Source organism: Helianthus annuus, chromosome 6 (genome assembly GCF_002127325.2).
Source record: "Helianthus annuus cultivar XRQ/B chromosome 6, HanXRQr2.0-SUNRISE, whole genome shotgun sequence".
Lineage (NCBI taxonomy): Eukaryota > Viridiplantae > Streptophyta > Magnoliopsida > Asterales > Asteraceae > Helianthus > Helianthus annuus.
This window is the reverse complement of record NC_035438.2, coordinates 85,871,173-85,884,071: the sequence shown is the minus strand read 5'-3', so window position 1 is coordinate 85,884,071 and position 12,899 is coordinate 85,871,173.

Genomic DNA, 12,899 nt, shown 5'->3' with positions numbered 1-12,899 from the left:
CAAATGGAATGGGTAAAATAGAAGTTTTGGGCTTGTCTTGAGTGTCGGGAGTCCAAGATCTTTATTGGGTTTTATTTTTATGCTATTTACAATCCTATTCGTTATGATTTATTTAGAACGTTTCATAAGAGAAATTATTTATTTGGGCATAACATGCCTCTTTAAAATTCCATTTATATACAAGTTCACACACCTCACGGGAGATCACCCAACACTCATCCGAAGATGTATTTTTGTGAAACACTCGAGACCAGCATGGAACTTACCTCACGGGAGATCACTCAACACTATAAACCTTTGTAAATATCAAGAGGACTTGGGGAAGGGTTAGGCTTGGGTTAAAGGTAGATGGTTTTGGGTTAGTGGTTAGTAAAAAGGGCTAAACGCGTAAAAAGCATCGGTCGTCGTAAAACTTTTTGTTTTTGTGACTTTTATTCAAACAAAGCATTTTCAAACAAAATTTCTTTAAGTAACTTGTTTGTTTATTGCTATACTTCATATATATATATATATATATATATATATATATATATATATATATATATATATATATATATATATATATATATATATATACTGGTCGTTTACCCGCGCGATGCGGCGGGAAACACATCACTTAGGTTGGTGAGTTTAGGGCTATGTATGGGGCAGCGCCGATAATTTACAACTCAGACCTCGTTTTCTGTTAGTTTATGAATACTCTAGGGGGGTTCACCGTGCTACACGCCGATTTATAACAAAATTTTAATAGAAACGTAAATGCAACGACACCTCTATTCAAAACGAAAATCATGATATGACTATCCTACACATTTTGACACCTAACGCAACCAGCTGACCTGCCTTCACCAAGCTTGTTGTCATCGTTGAAATTGTTTGTAGCAGCAAGTAACTCCTTCAATCAGAATATCCTCCATGCCTATTCGTTCTTCCATTTCTCTATCCTGTTCAATTACCAACAAGTACACACAAACATCACGTAAAAGTCCCTTTCATACATTGTCTAAGTCAACTAATCAAATCAGCCACAATCACAAGAGCCAAAAGCCAACAATATATATTGACAAAATTGGGAAAATTACAAACTGATTACGAATTTTGTTGCTTTATTTTGTTGGTGGTGAAAATTACAACTTTATCATCTAAAACTCAATTAAGAATCAAGCCCTTACCATTACACCCCTCATATCACATCACCTAAGTATCTTATTACAACATGAGTCCCTACTGGACCTATATTAACACAAGTAACAATTGCCAAAGTTGAGATCAATAGGTTAAACTTATAAAGTCTAAAATCTTAGCTAGCTTTCAGCAATTGAAAACACTGCTAACTTGCTAAGTTAAGTTCAAGGCTTGTTTAGACGACGTCGTGAAAGAAAAAGATTAGAAGACGTTGGGATAGAAAAAGGATGAAGAATAAATACGATTAAAAGACTTAAGAATATGATTAAAAGACATAAAAATATGAATATTAACCATAAGACTATTTTTTATAGTTAGAACCACTTTCTATTTGTGTACTATACTCAAAAAAATAAAATTATAAATAAATACATAACAAAATGCGGTTTCTAGTAATTTGTGTTATACCCCACCAACACTGATAGCCACACGGTCAACTCACTAAGTCAAACATGATATTCGTATTCGAGGTCAAGTAATGGTGATGGGTTTGAGAATAGTTCGACACCTGTTAACCAACTCATCAAAATCGAGCCGTTAAAATAACATAACCTGCCAATTTGCTGACAGACTCAACCCGGTCAGTAATTTTTTTCTCGTTGACTGAAATCTTTGTCAACTGGATTGTGAATACACCTTAGCATATCTATTGTTGGCTGCAAAAGCCCCATTATCTCCACATTGAAAATTTTAGGAGAATATATAAAGAAAAAAAAACCAAAATTTTATCGAATTTGTCATCAGCAATAACCAAAACAAAAGTTTATATCTTATATCTATCTCCTAACCAAAATCGTCCAACAGGTCACCCGTATAAAACTTGGACTAACAAAACTAAAAAAAATTTCCAAATGCCAGATTTTGTACCAAAATAGGAGAGATATCAGGTAGGACTTAGGACTGTTACTACCTTTCTCCAAATATATATATAAACCAAAAAATCGCATGTTTAGCCGGTCATGCTGGGCCTGGTAAAACTTAACTATCTATCATCAACCAACCCTTAAGGCTTCTTGACGGTCTTGTATAGCATTGAGGTTCCTTGAAAAACCATTAGCTGGAAATTCTTCTTGTACTGCTTCAACTGTGACATAATTTCAAATGTGTAATCATGTTAGTGCCTTTGTACTATATAACAATATTTGCAAATCATATTCTCCGCGTGAGGCCATTTTAGTCATAACCACGTAAAATATAACAAGTACATAAGTATTAGACTTGACTTCATTGGGTACAGTAGGTTCCTATATGGCAAATAAACAAATAAAAAAATGCAGAACTGTGGCAGACTGTCATTAATAAAAGCAACAACCTATGACCATCAACTTACACATATATCAGTTTCAATGTCTTACATTTTTCAGGTCAAATGGTTTAACTAAAAAGAAAATGGATCAAAAGGGCCGAACAAATTAAAACCCGGAGTAAAATTTTTAAAGACCTATTGAGTCATACTTTGCATATTTATAACTTTAAAAAATTAAAAAATTAATAAAAAAAGGTGTAAGTTGGCCCAACCCATTTCGGTCCATTTTGACCCATTACAGATCAGGATGGGTTGACATGAAATACTTTGTCCATGATAGACAGTGAGAAATCACTGGATAAATTACAGGAAATCAAATAATTAGATTGATTAAGTTTTCTTTATTATTTATTTGTTTCCTTTTTTGTAATGTCCTATATATAGGACTTTGTGTTTTGTATTGCAACTCAAATCAATAACAACTCAAATTCTGTGATTTATCTTGGTATCACAGCCTTCTTTTTTTTTTTAACCCTAAAACAACCTGCAGGCCGCTTTTTTTTTTCCTTACCCCTGCCTTCCCTTCCCCTCTTCTTCTTTCTGATCAACAGCTAACCACCCAACCGGCTCCATGGCAATGATTTCTGCCTTCACCAGTACTGAGAAAACAGCACATAACTCCCACAAATTTGCCTTTAAACTTACCCCTACCAACTATGGCTTCTGGAAAAACATGATACACCCCTTCTTAATCACCAATCACCTCTTTGGTTATGTTGACGGGACCATCCGCTGCCCTCCATCACGGACTGCTGCCACCACTGAAACAGCAGCCATGGACAACCCGAGCTACTCCAATTGGCTCGCGAATGATGCTCATGTTCGCATGGTCATTATTTCAACCATCTCCGAATCCTCTTTTCAACATGTTCAAGGTGAAACCTCTCGTGACCTTTGGCTCTCCTTGGAACGGGCATATGCTCCGCATAACTCATCTAGAGAATACACCCTCAAAACTCAGTTGCTGAAAATAGAGATGAAGCCTGATGAAACATCTGCTGCCTATCTCACCCGTGCCCAAGATTATGCCACGGCTCTAGCGCACATTGGGGAACCATTTAAGGACAAGGATATCACCATGTTGGTACTCTCTGGCCTACGTGATGGATATGATGGCCTCAAAGCTATTCTCCTGGCTCGCTCTCCGCCAATTACTTTTAATGAATTACATGGCCTTCTAAGTGACCATGAGTTCATGATAAATAGGAAACCACCAAACTCGTTGCAGGCTTACTCGACTGCTGCACAGCCTGCGATTCTGCCCTCCCCCTCGGCAGGCCTGCTGCCTCTTCCTCAGCACAACCCTGCCCTCACTATGCTACAGCAACAAGCCGCCCTTCTTGGGTACCAACTCAGCCCCGTAATTAATCAGGCCAACCAACAACCACATGCCTATTTCTCCAGCCGCTCCCAAAACAATTCTCGTAACAACCGGCGTGGAAATTATCGTGCTAACTCACGTGGTGCTAACACCAGAGGTCGCGATGAGTACCGTGGATCCAACAATCAAAACCGAAATTCTCAGTTTGCTTGGGCATCCACCCAAAACACCGTTTACGGTCACTGCAATCGTTGTGGCATAGGACACATTCCTGCTCAATGTCCAACTCAGTCCACATCAGCCCGGGAGTCTTCTCAGGCTAACTATGCTGCTTTTGCTGAAACTGGATCCCCATCAGGCTCACTTTGGAAACCAGACACTGGTGCGAATGGCCATGCTACTCCTGATCTTGCAAGCTTGGATAAAGCCTACTTTGGTAACCATTCTCTTCATGTTGGCGATGGTAATCCTCTTCCAATCTGTCATATTGGCTCATCAAAATTTTATTCTCCTAACAAAACCTTTACTTTAAATAATATTCTTCACGTACCCCAACTCAAACAAAATCTCTTATCAGTCCAGCAATTTTGTTCAGATAATAACGTGTTTTTGAATTTCATTCTTCTTTCTTTGTTGTGAAGGACGAGTCTACACATACCATCCTACTCAGGGCCCAAGTGATAACGGTCTCTACTCGCTTTATCTTCCGAAGTTGAAGTCCCTACCACATGTCTCCTTCACAGCAGTCAAAGCTCCTTCAAAAATTTGGCATCAACGACTCGGGCATCCCCATGCACGAGTTTTTCATTCTATTTTGTCTAGCAATAATTTACCAGTTTTAAATAAATTGTCTTCTTCATTGTGTTCTTCTTGTCAAATGGGGAAATCCTCCAAACTGTCTTTGAAACTTTCCAATTTTCGTTGTACTAATGTTTTGGATTTAGTTTATTGCGATGTTTGGGGCCCTGCTCCTTCTGTTTCTTTCACCGGTTGTCGATTCTTTTTACTATGTGTGGACCATCACTCGAGATATATGTGGTTTTACCCTTTAAAACATAAATCTGATGTTTTCCCTACCTTCAAATTGTTTGTTAAAATGTCCGAAAGACAATTCAACACTAAACTCAAACGGGTTCAATCCGATTGGGGCGGTGAATTTCGTCCTCTTGCGCCTTTTCTTTCTTCACTTGGCATCATTCACCAACGCTCGTGCCCACACACGAGTGAACAAAATGGTATTGTCGAACGCCGGCATAGACATGTTGTTGAAACCGGTTTAACCCTTCTTGCTCACTCTCACACTCCCCAACATTTTTGGGATTTTGCATTTGAAACAGCGGTTTATCTGATCAATCGCATGCCCTCGAGAACCAACTCAAACAAATCTCCCTTTGAATGCCTATTTCACCGACCACCTGATTACTCTTTCCTACGAGTTTTTGGGTGTGAATGCTTCCCTTACCTACGACCTTATAACCCTCACAAAATGGACTTTAGGTCCATACCTTGTGTCTTTCTGGGTTACAGTTTAATCCATCATGGATATCGCTGCCTAGACCTACAAACTGACCGCATCTACATTGCTCGTCACGTACGATTTAACGAGCACCTCTTTCCTTTCATTCCACCTGACACAACCACCTTACCGGAAGAATCCTCACCATATTACTCTTCATATCCTACTCCACCTCCACCAAACTGTGAACCCAGCCCTGTCCCACATCCTATCCCCGAACCTGTCAACCAGCCCGTACCCGAATTTATCCAGCAAACTGCTTCTGTCTCTATCACCGACCCTCTTCCTGAATCGAACCCATGTTCCTCGGGTGAACATGTCCTCACTTCCCAGCCCTCGACTGCCTCCCAGCCCTTGGCTCACACTAATCCACCACCTCGTGCTCGTCCACCCAATCTCCGTCAAAATCCCAAACCTACCATTCGCTATAATCCTTCCGCTTATCATGTCTCTACCGATCCTCCCAATTCTGTTGAGCCATCTTCCTTTACTGTCGCCAACAAATCTCCCGAATGGCGCCAAGCCATGGCTGAAGAGTTTGATGCACTTGTTAGAAACGAAACATGGTCACTTGTACCTTGTGTTAAAAACACTAACGTTATTGATTCTAAGTGGGTTTACAGGATTAAAAGGGATGCAAATGGTAATGTTACAAGCTATAAAGCGAGACTGGTTGCTAAGGGCTTTAACCAACGGCCTGGTATTGATTATCAGGAAACTTTCAGCCCTGTTGTCAAAGCAACAACAATACGAGTTTTGTTGTCTCTTGCTGTAACGAATCAATGGTCGCTTCGCCAACTAGATGTTCAAAATGCTTTTCTTCACGGCGAATTGAACGACACTGTTTATTTACGCCAACCACCTGGCTTTATTGATGCATCCAAACCTGATCATGTATGCTTGCTGCATAAGTCCCTCTACGGACTCAAACAGGCACCACGTGCATGGTTTGAACGCCTCAGTAACACTTTGCATCATCTGGGTTTCACTGGCTCCAAAACGGATCCCTCACTCTTTATTCTTAAAAATGGTGGAACTTTGGTCTATGTTTTAGTCTATGTAGATGATATTATTGTTACAGGCAACAACACCAATGCTATTAATGATGTTATTGCAAACTTGGGCACATCCTTTGCAGTCAAAGACCTGGGAGATCTGCACTATTTTCTGGGTATTGAAGTTATTCGTCATGGCAGCCACTTAATTCTCTCCCAGCAAAAATATATATCTGAGCTGATCCAGAAGGCAGGTTTGTCAGATTGCAAACCAGTTCCCTCTCCTATGAGTACCTCTCAGATTCTCACTCGCAATGACAGTCCAACTCTTGCTGACCCAACCAAGTATCGCCAAATAGTGGGGGCTCTTCAGTATGCTTCCTTATCAAGACCTGACATTACTTTTGCTGTCAACAAGGTATGTCAGTATATGCACACTCCCACTGAAAACCATTGGTCGGCTGTTAAGCGTATATTACGCTATCTGAAAGGTACTTCTCACTTTGGCCTTTTTATTCGTCATGGCTCGGGTTCCACCCTACACGCCTTTACTGAAGTCAACTGGAACTCAACTTTGAGGGCCTTTTCTGATGCTGATTGGGCTGGCTGTCCCGATGATCGTCGCTCCACGGGGGGGGGGGGGGGGGGGGTTTGCCATATACTTGGGATCGAACCTCATCTCATGGAATGCTAGGAAGCAACGCACAGTATCTCGCTCCTCTACGGAATCTGAATATAAAGCCATGGCTGATACTGTGGCTGAATTAACATGGCTAGATGCCCTTTTACAGGAACTTGGAATTGCCTCAATAGTCACTCCTACGCTTTGGTGTGACAACTTAGGTGCCACGTACTTGTCTGCTAATCCCGTTTTCCATGCTCGGACAAAGCATGTTGAGTGTGATTATCATTTTGTTCGCGAGAAGGTTTCTCAAGGAAAACTACAGGTCAAATTCATTTCAACACATGACCAGCTAGCCGATGTGTTCACTAAGCCTCTACCTACTCAAAGATTTCTAATGCTTCGGTCCAAGTTGCAGGTCGTTCCCCGCCCTCAACTTGCGGGGGGATGATAGACAGTGAGAAATCACTGGAGAAATTACTGGATAAATTACAGGAAATCAAATAATTAGATTGATTACGTTTTCTTTATTATTTATTTGTTTCCTTTTCTGTAATGTCCTATATATAGGACTTTATGTTTTGTATTGCAACTCAAATCAATAACAACTCAAATTCTGTGATTTATCTGTCCAGGACCTCTATTGTTATATAAATAAGAGTCAGAATGATTAAAACACACATATAGTATCTCAATAATACCCTAACCTCTGTAAAAACGATTTACAAGATTCGCATACTAATAAAAATAAACTTGGGACCTGTTTGGAAAATGTAACCAGAATCGATGGATCCAAAAGTAAATGGTTCAAACTATACTTTTAAAAAATATGAGATGAGAAGTTATTACCTCTTTCACATAAAAAAACCAACATGTTAAAAAAAATCTGCCAACACCTGAATTGGGACCCCTTCTGGTTTCTCTAATGCCATAAACGTTTGACACGTGTAACCTATGGTAAGGCTTTCGATGGCTTGGTTGCCACTTCAGCAAATTCTCCAGCTTCACAAGCATCTACAACAATGACATAAACAGGCATCCATGATCAAGGTGAGAAAACAAAAAGAAAGTAATTTTAATATATAATTTACTTGAAAAACATCTTTCTCTAATTAAGCTTACATGCTTGTCAAATATATGCTTCACAGTATTTACCGCAGATTCTGTTTCGATCGAATCTCTTTCTTAAAGGCAGTTCCTACAAAAAAAAATCAACAAAACATAACGCTAAATTAACATTGAACCATCATGAAACAAAATAATATTATAAATTCATAGGAATTTGAAAGTTTGAACCTGCAGTAGGAAGCGCAAGTGCTCTGGTAACCCATTTGTTAGTGGAGTTTGTGGATTCGCTGAAAGAAGCTAGAGCTGGTAATGTTCCTAACAAGGAAACTGCAGCAACAGCAACTGTTCTTTCTTAAACAATTGTAAACAAAGTAAATTTTACACTTCTAGAACAAATCCTGCTTAGGTTGAGCTTGAGTAGACTGGTGTAGAACAAATCCTGTTCGGATCAACAATGGTTAGGATTGCTTTTTAGTTTTAATGAAAAAAAAAATCTCCATGAAAATTGGGATAACTCAAGTAACTTGATGTGTAAAAATTGTAGAATCCAAAACAAAACGGAGTAGAAGCAAAGGTTTAAAAGTACGGAATCGTGCCTCGAGGCGTTTTCCCTTCGCCTCACGAGACGTACGCCTCGACACGAAATTAAAAAATAAATCTAAAAAATATATTCTATAAAAAATAAAATACTAAATTTCAGCATCAGATTCATTAAAACATCAAAAACACAAATAAAATACTAACCCGTATGACCGTATCCAGTTTGATCAGAGCACGCTCAGACTTGAACTCGCTACAACCCAAAGGTCGTGAACCCATTCTGAGCCAAAGCAAACGACCACTTTCTAAAACATTCCATTTCACCGGTACCCAGTTTAGTTGAAACCGTAACGACCTAAACCCGCTACGACCCATTTAGCCAGCCGTCTATAATTTATGTATTAGTCATTTTGGTTAAAACCTTAAGACCATTTTCTAGAACGCTTTGTTTTGACCCGTTCTAGTTTGGTTGAAACTCCTCATTATCAATATCACCCGAACCCATTATGTTGTTACCCTGCCGACCCGGTGTACAATATACTAATAATATATGGAAGTTCTTGAAAATGTACCAATATATTGTTGTCACTTCTGAACGGATCCTTGAAAGTTGGTCAAGGGCTGTTCCATTCCTCAGATCTACTATATCAGCCGAAAATATCACATATACATAGTTTACCTGCAATGTGTATGAAAATGTTAATGTCGAATTCAAGGTTCCGTGGTGATGCAATAGCTTTCAAAATCAAGGGTATTATTTTAAAATGATGGCAAAAGTAACGCACCACGCACCAATGCAAATGACAGATCCCTTCATTCTCACATTTGCTTCTAGCCGTACTCGGTTTAGCGTCCTTGGGGATCCGACATTAATCCTCTCATACCTACTAATTGATGTACCTGAGACGCATTTCCTCTGGCTCCCGAAAAAGACACTATATGGACTGGATTAAAAGGATCGGTCACATTCAAGCAACGGTAAAAGTAAAACAAAAATGAACAAACCATTACTTGCTTTGTCTAAATATATAAGTATAAGTAGAAAAGCGTAATGAAAAATAAAATCCAATTTTCACATAAGGATTGCAAGTATTCCAAATTATTCGCCGGAGTTGAAAGAGATACACTGGAAAAAACTGCAGTAATCTTTAATTCGTAGTGTTTACCGTTTATCATTCGTCATGCTACTTCTACATTGTCGAATTAAGCTTGTGGCAAGGAGGTAAAAAGATACCAGATAAGGGACAAAATCACATTTCTTCAACTTCTGATGCGAGTATACAGCCAAGACACCACGTACACTCTTACAAAAGGAATCCTAAAAGAGAATAAATCGTAACGAAGTTAAACAATGCTGCAAAAAAACCACATTGAAAAAGAACCAATTTCAAATAACCAATTATTTGTCTTTTAACAAATATCAAAAACCCCTAAAACAACTCATTATAAGAACTGGTTCAGCATGCTTTGGAAGCGAGTCCTGCAGTTGCTTTTTCTCTCTCAATTTCATGTATTTATACATCAATTTCAAAAGCAAATGACTTAATGAAATCAACTTGTATGTCTGTAAAGAAAGCAACACATGCTTCAAAAGCAAACACAATACCTTATTTTAGCACCATATTAAAGTAAACTTACTTAAAATTTAAAAATCCTAACAAACAGACAACAGGAAAGTTGATGTACATCCTAATCTTTAAATGTCAAACACTCAAACATATTAAAAATTAAAATGATTCACACACTTTAGGCGAAATAATAAAAACTCCATATTATAGATTATATACACTAACACACAAAGTTATAAACATAGTCATACCTCGGGTGCCATCCACCTGTATGTTCCGGTTTCTGCCGTCATTACTCCAGATTCAGTCTGCACCCTTGCAACTCCAAAATCAGCAACTTTCACAACCTGCCCAATAACTTTCATTTTGAAGAAAATAAATGATTTACTGGTGTTGGTTCTTACCTTGTTGTTATAGAAAGCTTGTTTATGCCATATATCTCCGGAATCTCTACTTACCAAACCCTTGTTTTCCTAAAATTGAGCATGCAGTCGCGAATTCCAACCAAAACCTCCTCAATATCTAGTCATCGACACCAGATCTATATGAAATCCAGCGGTAACCATCTCCGTTTTTGTCGGAACCCTAGATCTTAACACCCTAATTGTCACTGCCGCTGTTCAACCTTGTAACCAAAAGCAAAAAGAGAAAGCTAGTGATAAATTGTAAGATTAATCTTAGCAAAGAATCAAAATTGGATGAAACTGTACCGAAAGTGAAATTTGAGAGGAGGTGACGGTGCCGAAAGTGCCATGTGCGAGAACAAACCCGCAAATCGGCGGGGATTTCTTCAAATCAGTGTTCATAAGCTGCGAATCGAATGGGATTTCTTCAAATCATCGGTGTTCAACACAAAGAAGGAAAAAGCCTGAGATTTAGGAGAAAAAGAGGAAAAAGCAAGAGAAAAGGAGAGAGAGGCGTGTAGATTAGATGAAGAAAAGATTGATCTGACAATGGGTGTTTGAATTTTGAAATCCCGCCCATAATAGATATCCCGCCTAACAGAGTTCTGAAAAGGTACTTTCAACACATTTGTGCTTAAGATGTTGTAGAATGTGCTTGAAATGCTTGTATAATGGCAAATGACCATTTTTGCCCTTTCTATATGCTTATTAAATTAGTATAGATATATATTGATAAGGGATGTCACATGAAGACCGAGCTTTTTACTAAAATAAAGGGTTTAAAAATAAAAAGGGTTTTGGTGGGTAAAGGGTGTTTGTTTTGTGGGTTTGGAAACGAAAAGGTTTAGGCTCAAAGTGGTTAACTAGGGGGATTTTGGGTAGGTTAAAAAAAATGAAAAATAATGGTGTAGAAAAGAAAAAGGGTTAGTCCTAATGCTTCTATCATTTACTTACTTGGGTTTAAGTTGGTAAGGACCGGGAATGTATCGTCATGGCAAGTTCTAAAGTCGTAAGAAACCAAACGGCTATTCACACAAAAAACGAAAAATGTGCATTTAACTTAAAGATGTATGTCGTTTCATAATTGTCTTATGTTGGTTCTTTTTATCACGACGCCAACGGTTCTAAATTTGTAATAATCTAACCTTTTTAGAACTTGTTACTCCCAAGTTAAACCAAGACAAGTAAAAAAATGAAAACTTATTGAAAAATTTTTGGGTGATTAGTGGTTCCAATAGAGTTTTGTGTAAGGCTTGTTATTAGGACTTGCAAAATTCAAGGTTTTAGCATCCCCCCCCATACTTAAATTACACATTGTCCTCAATGTGTCCCAAAAATAAGTTTTTAGGTTGATTGAATGTGTAAAAATGTGTTAAAAACAAGATTTTATGTTACTGGGCGTCTGGACACGGGCCCGTGTTGGTCCGGGCACGACCCCGTGTTCAGATCGCCAGTATCATAATTAACAGAAGGCTGGGCACGGGGCATGTTCACTGAACACGGCCCCGTGTCTAGTTACCTGAACTGGGCGTTTTCTACAGAGCCTTGGGCACTGGACGTATTGGGCTGAGCATGACCCCGTGCTGAACTTGCTGTAATGAAGAAAAATTGTCGGGTGGCTCTGTTTTTGTGCATGGGGTGTGGGTTCAAGTTTCCCTTAGTAACCTCCACCATTTAGAGTGTGTTTTATCCATTTCAACATCATCCAAACACCATTTAATACTTAGAAACCATCATTCATTAAAGAGTGAATTACATAAGATCATAGAAACTTAAAAATAAAGCTAGAAATGAAAAACTAAAAGTTACTAAGATAGATAGGTCAAGTAATACAGAAAATCATTCCAAGTAGTTCGACCCTTATTGTAGGAATATCAAAAACCCGGAAATAGCTTCCCGGTATTTAACGGCGTTGTAGAACTTGTAACCGAGGGATGTCACATAGATGTCGTTAAGCCATTCCTCTATCTCCCTCGGGAGGAAGAAGGCGGGCTCATTTTTCACAACGTCTTTTGGAGGAGGTGTGTTGGCAACCGGGACCCCATGTAATATGTCTTGAGGGGGTTCTGGGTGCATGACATACCATTCGGCTGGAATGATGACTTCTGGTACTACATTCCACCCCCTTTGTGTAATGATTGGTACCAGAGGAGGAGAAGCGAGAATATTTAACCTTTGGTGCAAAAGGTTGACATCTCGAAGACATCCTTCTAGTCCCACCGTCAAATGATTTATACAGTCGACCAAGGCTTCCTCTACTCCCATCATTTCATCGATGGCCTCTCTCATGGCATAAACGTAGTTGACGAGAGAGTCTTCTACCGATGTCCTTCTTCCTCGTCGGTCGTTCCTGGAGTGTGATGAAGATGTTACG